This window comes from Crocodylus siamensis, chromosome 5 (genome assembly GCF_052110815.1).
Source record: "Crocodylus siamensis isolate JL-2025a chromosome 5, ASM5211081v1, whole genome shotgun sequence".
In the NCBI taxonomy this organism is placed as follows: Eukaryota; Metazoa; Chordata; order Crocodylia; family Crocodylidae; genus Crocodylus; species Crocodylus siamensis.
Genome location: NC_143399.1, coordinates 206,827,855 through 206,838,004, shown reverse-complemented (window position 1 = coordinate 206,838,004; position 10,150 = coordinate 206,827,855). Strand labels below are relative to the sequence as shown.

General features: G+C 52.7%; 1 protein-coding gene across 1 annotated transcript in view; it reads left to right on the top strand.

The window, feature by feature from the left end:
• Window positions 1–9,775: 9,775 nt before the first annotated feature.
• Window positions 9,776–10,150, top strand: part of LOC149865259 (neoverrucotoxin subunit beta-like) — a 57,121-nt gene continuing 56,746 nt past the window's right edge. The window contains exon 1 of the mRNA XM_090049839.1: window positions 9,776–9,979. The gene's annotated coding sequence lies outside the window, so the exon portion shown is untranslated. The remainder of the gene's footprint in view (window positions 9,980–10,150) is intronic.

Sequence of the window (10,150 nt, the reverse complement as noted above, 5' to 3'; positions counted from 1 at the left end):
AAAAGGGCACAGCATCCCCCTTGGCTCTCCAGGGAACTGGCGGACCTCCTGCATCTAAAAAGACAGACCTACAAAGGATGGAGGAGTGGAACCGCCACCAAGGAGGAATACTGTGCTTTGGTCTGGACCTGCAGAGAGCAAATCAGGAAAGCCAAGGCTGTGACTGAACTCCAACTAGCTACAAGTATCAAGGAACATGAAAAGTCCCTTTTTTAGATATGTGGGGAGCTGGAGGAAAAGCAAGGGCAATGTTGGACCCCTGCTAAACTAGATGGGGCACTTGACAACTGACGCCCAGGAAAAAGCAAACTTGCTAAATCGGTACTTTGCGTCAGTTTTTCACCAGTCTCGTGGGATGACCCTGCCCACTATGGGTCAGAGAGGCCCAGGCGAGGGAGATCCCCTGCCCTCCATTGAAGCTGCCCTCGTGAAGGAACACCTCGACAGGCTGGATACCTTCAGGTCAGCCGGCCCTGATGGGTTACACCCCAGGCTACTCAGGGAGCGGGCGAGCATCATAGCCCAGCCCCTGGCACGGATCTCGGAGAACTCCTGGCGCTCTGGTGTAGTGCCCGGAGACTCGAACAAGGCCAATGTGGTGCCTATCTTCGAGAAGGGGAGGAAAGTGTTTCTGGCAAACTACAGGCCCATCAGCCTGACCTCTGTCCTGGGGAAAAGATTATCAAAGAGGCCATCCTTAACAGACTAGCTGAAGGCAATATCCTGAGGGGTACCCAGCATGGGTTTGTTGTGGGTAGGTCTTGCTTGACCAATCTCATTTCTTTTTATGACCAGGTGAATTATCACCTGGACAAGGGGGAAGAGATTGAAGTTGTATACCTTGACTTTAAAAAAGCCTTCGATCTGGCTTTTTTAATGATGTGGACATTGGAGTCAGGAGCGGACTGGCCAAGTTCACCAACGACACCAAACTTTGGGGCAAAGCAGCCATGCCAGAAGATAGGCGGGTGATCCAGGCTGACCTGGACAGCCTCAGCAAATGAGTGGACGAGAACCTCATGGTGTTTAACACCGAAAAATGCAAGGGTCTCCACCCTGGGAAGAAAAACCTGCAGCATCGTTATAGGCTCGGCAGTGCTATGCTGGCTAGCACTACGGAAGAAAGAGACGTGGGGGTCATGGTTGACCACAAGATGTACATGAGCCTTCAGTGTGATGGTGCAGCTAGTAAAGCAAGCAAAATCCTGGCTTGTATCCATAGATGCATCTCAAGCAAATCCCAGGATGTCATTCTCCCACTGTACTTGACCTTGGTGAGGCCGCAGCTGGAGTACTGCATCCAGTTTTGGGCTTCACAATTCAAAAAGGATGTGGAGAAGCTTGAGAGAGTGCAGAGGAGAGCCACGCGCATGATCAGAGGTCAGGAAAACAGACCTTACGACGACAGGCTGAGAGCCATGGGACTCTTTAGCCTGGAAAAGCGCAGGCTCAGGGGTGATCTGATGGCAGCCTATAAGTTTATCAGGGGGTGACCACCACGATCTGGGGGAGCGTTTGTTCACCAGAGCGCCCCGAGGGATGACAAGGTCGAACGGTCACAAACTCCGCCATGACCGATTCAGGCTGGACAAAAGGAAGAATTTCTTTACTGTCCGAGCCCCCAAGGTTTGGAACAGACTGCTGCCAGAGGTGGTTCAAGCACCCACTTTGAACGCCTTCAGGACACATTTGGATGCTTATCTTGCTGGGATCCTATGATCCCTGCTGACTTCCTGCTCCTGGGGCAGGGGGCTGGACTCGATGATCCTCCGGGGATCTATGAAATCTATGAAAAAGCAAAGGAATATACTGACAGGATAACACATGGACAATTTGCTGACTGCAGAAAAACCAATCTGAAAGCAAGGAGTCAAAGAACTGAAGTTATAAAAGGGAACCGAAAGAAAGTTAAGTAGGTCATCATCATTATCATAAATCCAGTTTTTAACACCATATGAACTGTTAAAAACAGCACCCAGGGACAGTCCAGCCCACATTGTATTCTACCTGTGGGTCAACTGAAGACCATGGGGCAGCACCAGTGATGGGCTTCCATGGGCTGCATCCAGCCCAGGGGGCATATCTTTGACACCCCTGATCTATGGAGGATCATCAGCAGGGCTGGTAGGTTTTAGGAACACATTGCAGAGCTCTGGTACTTGTGCTAACGGAGGCACTGATAGCAGGCAGGAGCAGGTTCATAGATAACAGACAGAGAGCAGATCCAGGTCTTGCCAGCAGTTCCTAGCAATTCTCTCAGAGGAATAAGCAAATTAGGGAACAGAAGCAGGTGTTCCCATGTCTAGAGGGTAGGATACTCTCATGGGCAAAGGCCTTTCTTTCTTTCTTGTGCTCCAGCTGGAGAACATCAGCCTTGCAGCCTGCCACGGTACTCTCTCCCACTGCCTTGCCCCTCCAGCTCCTTGCCAAACCAGTCCCCAACTCCCTGGCCCCCAGGCTCTATGTCTGACCTTAGAATCCTCCTCCAATCTCCTGGCCTCCTCCAGGCCTCTTCCTCACCTTTCCTTAGCTCCTTGTGCCATCTCAAACTTCTTCCCCCTTCTCCTTCCTAGGGGACCAAAAACCAGTGGGCCATGAACCTCTTGCATAGATTTAAGACAAGCCACAGACATGGCAACAAGGTAAAAGCAGGATTCTGCCTTTGTAATGGCACTGGTAAGAGCAGTACTGGGATGCTAAGTGCAGTGCTAGTGCCTGTCTTTGAAGGAAGATGAAGAGAAGGAGGAAGGGATATATGAGGGGAGTCCAGAACTGGAGAAAGGGCCTCCTCTGCTCTGTTAAGGCCACCAGAGAGATGACTGAGAGGTGATCTCATTAGGGTGTACGAATACCTTTGCAAAGGGATTGGACCCCATCCCAGAAGGGCTCTTTCATTTGGTCTCAAAAGGCATCACAAGGGCTGGGGTTTTACTTTCAGTTTTACTTCTGGGCAGTACAAATTAGGAGGGTTCTTTGTTGAACAGTTATGGTGATGAGCCAGCAGAAGCAATGGATTCTCAACTTCATATCCAGACAGATACCTCCAGCACACTGGGATCAGTGCAGAGTGAAACTGTAGGGCCTGAGTTATATAAAGTCACATGGGAAGATCCAGCAGCACCTCCTGGCCTTACAAATCTACGATTTTCCCTTTAATTAAGTTTAAATTTAATTTTTATTGACATTTGATCTTACCTAACAAGAAAAACAGTGCCACACTGGTCAGACCAGTGGTCCATCCAGCTCCGTATCCTGCCCCTGACCGTGGCAGAAGTGGTTGCTATAGACTCTTGGCAGGAAGAGCATGTTCCATGCACGAAATGTTGTGCCATTACTGACGCTGCAACAGACCAAGAGGAACTGGTGGATGAGGCTTTCTTCAAACAGGTAGCAAAATTTTCCCCACCGCTGGCCCTGGTTCTGACAGGGACTTGAATCACCCTGACAAATGCTGTGAGGGCAATACAGCAGTGTGCAGATAATCCTGGAACTCTTTGGAGAGTGTTGGGAAGAACTTGCAGGTGCAAGTGTTGGAGAAAACAAGTAGGGGGTATGCTTTTCTTGACCTGCTGCTTATAGAGGGGACAGTCAGTCAGTCTCTCTTCAGTCCCTGGGAAAAGCATGGAGCAGATCCTCAAGGAATCCATTTCTAAGCACCTGGAGGACAAGAAGGTGGTTAGGAACAGTCAGCATAGATTCGCATGCCTGACCAACCGGATTTCCTTCTATGCTGGCTTGACTGGCTCTGTGGATGCAGGGCCCACCATGGACACGAGACATCTTGATTTTAGCAAAGTATTCCACAGCAGTCTTGCAAACAAGCTAAGGAAGTCCAGGTTTGATGACCAGACTGTTAAGTAGACAGAAGACTGGCTGAACCATTGGGTTCAGAGGGTATAATCAATGGCTTGATGTGTAGTTGGCAGCCAGTATCAAGTGGAGTGCCCCAGAGGTGGGTCCTGGGGCTGTTTTTGTACATCAGCCACCTGAAAGATGGCATAGAGTGCACCCTCAGCAAGTTTGCAGAGAACCCCAAGCTGGGGGGCATAGTAGACATGCTGCGGGGGTAGGGCTAGGGTTCAGAGTGTCCTTGAAAAATTGGAGGATTGGACTAAAGGAATCTCATGAAGTTCAACAAGGACAAGTCGACTTTGATAAGCTCAAGAGGCTAGTCAGTCAGGCCCTCAGGGGCCATGACCCGAGGGAGATGGGAGTTCAAGAAGAGTGGCTGCTTCTCAAGGAAGCGATCCTCAGTGCCCAAGCTAAATCTATTCCAACACAGAGGAAAGGCAGCAAGAAGGCACAGCAGCCCCCCTGGCTCTCCAGGGACCTAGCGGACCTCCTGCGGCTAAAAAGGAAAGCCTACAAAGGATGGAGGATGGGATTCACCTCCAAGGAGGATTACTCCGCGCTGGTCCGGTCCTGCAGGGAGCAAACCAGGAAAGCCAAGGCTGCAACTGAACTCGAACTAGCTTCAGGCATCAAGGACAACAAAAAGCCTGCCACAGCCCCGCTCCCCTGAAGCCCCCTAGACACCACCCAGCAGCCGTGGAGCACCGCACCGACCCCCAGCACGGCCAGAAGCAAGGGGGACCCATGGTGGGAAGGGAGTAACCCCTCTCTGAGTGGGGAGGAGGTGGCTGTGTGGAGCTGGGCCGGGTCAAGCCCCCACCCAGGCCACGACTTGACCCAGCCCCCCAGGCAGCCAGGTGACCGGAGCCACGCGAACAGGCTGCGCAAACAGGTGCGCTGATCGCTGGCACATGAGTTAGCGTGGAGTTTGCGTGGAAGGGGGCATGGGAGGGCCCGAGACCCTGCCTGGGAATCCCCCAGGGTAGACAGTCCCAGCCGTAGCCAGCCTACCAGAGGCATGACACGGATGGGCATGTGTCTGCTCCCTTTTGGGGTCTCTGGCACACCAGGCCACAGTCCAGATACTGCGCGCCATCAGGGACTGAGAGCAGGGGATTGACTCCTGCTGCCAAGCCCTTCTCCCCCGGGAGCCGGAGGGTCAACCACGGTCTCCCTCCAGGACAAGAGAGGAGTCCAGGACCTCCCGCTCTGCCCAGTCAGGGGCATGGACCAAGGTGGTCAAGGGCCCCAGGGCCGCCGCACCAAGGCCCCCCCTCACCGGAGCTTAGCAACAGGGACGAGTCTCTTCCTGCCCCAGCAGAGCCTGCGGAGTCGCCAGCTCCCACAGGCAGCACAGGCCCAACTGCAGCTACTGCCCCCGCTCTCCCCAAGACAAAGCGAAAGGTGTTTGTTGTGGGAGACCCCATCCTGCGGGCACTGAGGGGCAATCTGCCGCCCCGACCCCTTAGCCTGGGAAGTCTGCTGCTTCCCGGGGGCCCGCATCCGAGACATTGCGGAGAGGATCCCACAGCTCCTCCGGCCCACAGACCACTACCCCATGCTCCTGATTCACGTGGGCACCAACGACACGGCTTGGAGCGCTCCCAGGCAGGTCATGAGGTGCTACAGCGATTTGGGAGTGGGCTTTAAACTAAGCCCGCTGGGGGATGGGGGGACTACTGCCACTGCTGGCCCGCTGAGCGACCCTTGCAAAGCCAGCAGACCAAAGCACTTAAGGGAGCCCACCCCTGCCCCAGCCCTGGCACAATCTGTGGGCAACGCGAGAGCCCCCAAGGGCACACTTGCCTGCCTGTACACTAATGCCAGGAGCTTGGGGAACAAGCAGGACGAGCTCGTCCTCCTGCTTAACGCAAATAATTACGACATCATAGGGATAACGGAGACCTGGTGGGACTCCACCCATGACTGGACCACGGATATAGATGGCTATACTCTGTACAGGAGGGATTGTGTAGATAAAAGGGGCGGTGGTGTAGCTCTCTATGTTAAGGAAAGCTACATGTCCCTGCAAGCTGATGTTGGTGACCAGGGTAGATGACTGGAGACCCTCTGGGTTAAAATCCGTGGGGAACACGGCACAGGGGACACAATGCTGGGAGTCTACTACAGACCTCCCACCCAAAGTCCTGAGCTTGACCATGAGTTCGCCCGGGAACTGGCTGAGGTCGTATGCTTCAGGACCTTGGTTGTCATGGGTGACTTCAATTACCCGGACATCTCGTGGGAAGATCACTCAGCTAAATCCGAGCGGGCGCAAAGCTTTCTCTCCTGCATGGATGACCTCGACCTGACTCAAGAAGTCTATGGGCCAACGAGAGGCAAAGCACAGCTCGACCTGGTACTGGCTACGGGGGACGACCTAATCGGCGACCTAGTGATCGATGGGAAACTGGGTGACAGCGACCATGAGCTGATCACCTTCACCATCCGCCGTAAAGCTGGCAAGTCAGTCAGCAACACGGAAGTCCTTGACTTCAGGAAAGCCGACTTTGACAAGCTCAGGAGGCTTGTCAGTGAAGCCCTAAGGGACCATGACCCCAGGGGGAGGGGAGTTCAGGATGAATGGTTGCTCCTCAAGGGAGCGATCCTCAATGCACAAACTAAGTCTATTTCATCTCGGAGGAAAGGCAACTCGATGATCTCCTGAGGTCCCTTCCAGCCCTAATGTCTATGAAATCTATGAAAGAGGGCACAGCAGCCCCCCTGGCTCTCCAGGGACCTAGCAGACCTCTTGAGGCTAAAGAGAAAGGCCTACAAAGGGTGGAGGAGGGGATTCACCACCAAGGAGGATTATTCTGCACTGGTCCGGTCCTGCAGGGAGCAAACCAGAAAAGCCAAAGCTGCAACTGAACTCCAACTAGCACTGAGCATCAAGGAAAATAAAAAGTCCTTTTTCAGATATGTGGGGAGCCGGAGGAAAAGCAAGGGCAATGTTGAGCCAGATGCGGCAACTGACAACTGACGCTGAGGAAAAAGCCAAACTATTAAATGGGTACTTTGTGTGGCGGGCCAGCAGGGGGCGCTGCTGCGTTGAGCCACGCACCTCCCTGCAGCTGACCACCTTCCCGCCCCGAGCGCCTCCCCGGGGGCCCCTTGCATCCGGCTGACCCCCTTCCCGGAGCACACTCGCTAGCCTGGGGGTAACATCGCCGCCACCACCCCGAGAAGGGACTCTCTCGGCCCTGTGTCCTCGGAGAAACACAGGCGAAATAGTCCTACGGGTACTCGACCCAGTACAGGCCCTTGGGGCGCTTCCCCAGGTTGAGGGCCAAAAACAAAAGTCTCCCCTAGTCGACAGACCTGGGGGGCCTCCAAGGCATAATTTAGACCCACCCTCAATAAGTCTCCCACACCGGTCACAAAGCAGAACTGTATTGATTACAGGGGTAGGGTGAAAATAGAGTACAAGATTGAGCAATATCCTAGAAACCCTAAAGAGCAAACAGTGTGGCTGAGGTAGCCTTTTGATCACGCATCTGTGTTACTGCCAGCTAGATAGCTAACCAGATCTCCAGTAGCGTACTCACACGCGTCTTCCAGAGGCTGTCGGAGATCCCCTCTGGAGGCAGGCCGCTCCTAGCACCTGAGCTATGAGGGAGACAGCCGGTTTCAGGTGGTCCAGCTCCTCTCTAAGTCTGAGTCCCCGCATGGCCGCTGCCCCCTCCTCCTGGGCAGTCCTAACTTATATAGCCCCTGTGACCTCATTCACCTGCAGGCCAGCTCCGGTTGGCTGTGAGCCAACCAGTCTGAAATACATCACTAGTTGCCGGGCAGACTCCAGCCCCCCAGGTAGATGCCCCTCACCCAGGTGGCGGATGCCAGTCCCGTGGGCAGAGGGAGCAGGTCCCCCTCCCTCAGGACTGCAGCCAGCTCCGGTTACCTAAAGAGAGAGGGTAAAGGTGTGTCTCCTCTGCTGGGCCCATCCTCATCACATTGTCACCAAGCAGAGATTTTGGGGAGAAACAAAGGTGGCTTCCTGCCACAGTGACATCATCACTAAGTTCCAACCATAAACCAGTATCCTCAGACCATGGCTGATGCAGCCTGGTCAGTTGGAAAAATGGCAGCAATCTCAGGTGAGGGAAGGACTAGGGTTACACAGGACAAAGGAAGGGTGATCTCCCTCCCTCAGGAAGTTCTCCAGCCCTGGTCACCAGCAGCCAGAGTTTGGTGCAGAGAGGACTGGGTAGACTCAGAGCAGCGAGGCAGACAAAGAGGGCAATGTCTGTACAAGGACAATTCTCCAGTATGGATCCACCCCTCAGGTTAAGCAGCTGACTCTGGGTGATATCGGTCGCATAGCCTGATATATTTCACCAAGGCACAGTCACTGACGTGGTCACTGCTGTGCTGTATGGAGCTTCGCTGCGTTTGACAGGGAAGTGTTGTCATCGGAGGACATTCAAGAGATACAGGGAGAGCTCCAGATAATGCTAAAAAAGATACCATTGCTCTCTATAGAAGGGGAAGGGTTCCTCAAAATGGATGACAAAGGCAAAGCCCAAGCTGAACAAGTCAGCTGCAAGTATGATGGTGATTTTGCTCTTGAGAACAATCCAGTGACTTAAGAGGATGCCACACTGACTGGCACAGACTGCAAACCTAGCAAAAGCCCGAGTCATGAATAGTATATGCTTACACTCCTGTCCTATTAAGAACCACTACTATACTCCCATTTAAATCATAAACAGGGGCCTGGAAAAGTAAAATAAGAATCTATTTTAGCTCCTCCAATTAGGCCAGGCTAAGTACAAATAATTGCTTTTGGAGAGTGCCTAATAGCAGCTAAATGTAAGAGCTGCTCTGCTGCCTTTTGCTGAGAACTGAGTTGTATGTAGTCAGCTCAAACCCTGTCAAAAGAGTCATGTGTTTTCATTCACCTGTTGTCTGCCCTGGCCCTTTTCAGGGACCACATGCCAAGCTGTACAAGAGGGGCTAAAGGAGGCCCCAGCGCCTGTTTCAGAGCAAACCTTTGTAGACATTACAGCAACGTGGAAGAAACAGAACAAGAAATGGAGCATTCCCAGCAGGTGAGGACGAGAGACAAGGTATCCTCTCTCCCACAAGTGTACGTCTCACAAGGACACACTCCAGCTAATTGGTACCTTCTAAGTCCATACAGCAACTGGTTCAGTCCAGTTCCCAAAGTCCCAGTGAAATGAAGATATCTGAATAACACCAATCAGAGAGCATCTATTAAAATAAGCCATACGCAAATATTGGGTGTGGATAGGTATAGAGACCAGTGCATATTCTTGTGCTTTGGGTCTAATCAATAAAAAGTTGGGCTAGAGGCCTGGTCCACACCCTATCTGACTTGCATGGCAGTGGCATTTCGCCTTCTAAGAGTTAACGGAGGATCATGGGAAGTGTACTTGTGTCTTGGGTTGTTGTACAGAAAGGGTCTCATGGGGGAAATGGAAACTGGTCCTCAGTTCTGCCTCTGAGCTTGCAGTTGGTCTCTGGTCATAGACAGGCTACAGTCTGGTTTCCAGACGCTGCACAGGCATGGGTTTTTGGTGAGATGGCATTTTGTGGAGCGCTGGAAACAGCCATAAACAGGGGATGTGAGGCCAGCAGAATGAGCATGGGACCACCGTGAGTCCCTGAGGCCTCAGTCACTCTCATCTCAGCAGGTAGCAAGCATGCTGCTGCAGCGCAACGCCTCTGGCTGTCAGGTTCTGGTCGCGACAAGCTCAACCTTCCTTGAAGACAGGCACTGTGGGAATGGGTGTAAATGGGTAGTCAGACACCCGCTTTCTCCAGACCCGCGGGGGTGAATCCCTAGGGGCAGCACAGCAGGTACCGCCCCTCCTCGTGCACAACAGGAACCTCCTGACTTGTTCAGCTGAGAAAACAGTGCTCTTCCCCCAGCCCCAAACACTTGTCCTGTAAGTGGAGTTGCTGAGCAGGCAAGTTCTCAGTCCCATTTAGTAGCTTTAGTTAATGTCCTAAAGACTAGAATCTGAAACTGGTTTATAAATAGCCAGAAGTGTATAAGAGTTGAACTTCTCCATGAAACCCTGCTACTCTGGGGAGCAGCGTGGAGCGTGGAGCGGGCTCTGCAGGCAGAACAGCTACTCCAAACAGCGTTACCAGCACCAAGGTAGGCTTTTGTTTCTGTGCTTGAAAGATGTCTGTGATATCTAGAGAGCAGCTTTTACTGGGCATCAATGCACTGGAAATGCTCATCTGCCGCTCATCATAGCAGTCACTAACAGTTATTATTTGTACAGCACCTAGGATTGTTCTAGGCACTTTATTATCAAGATTTTCA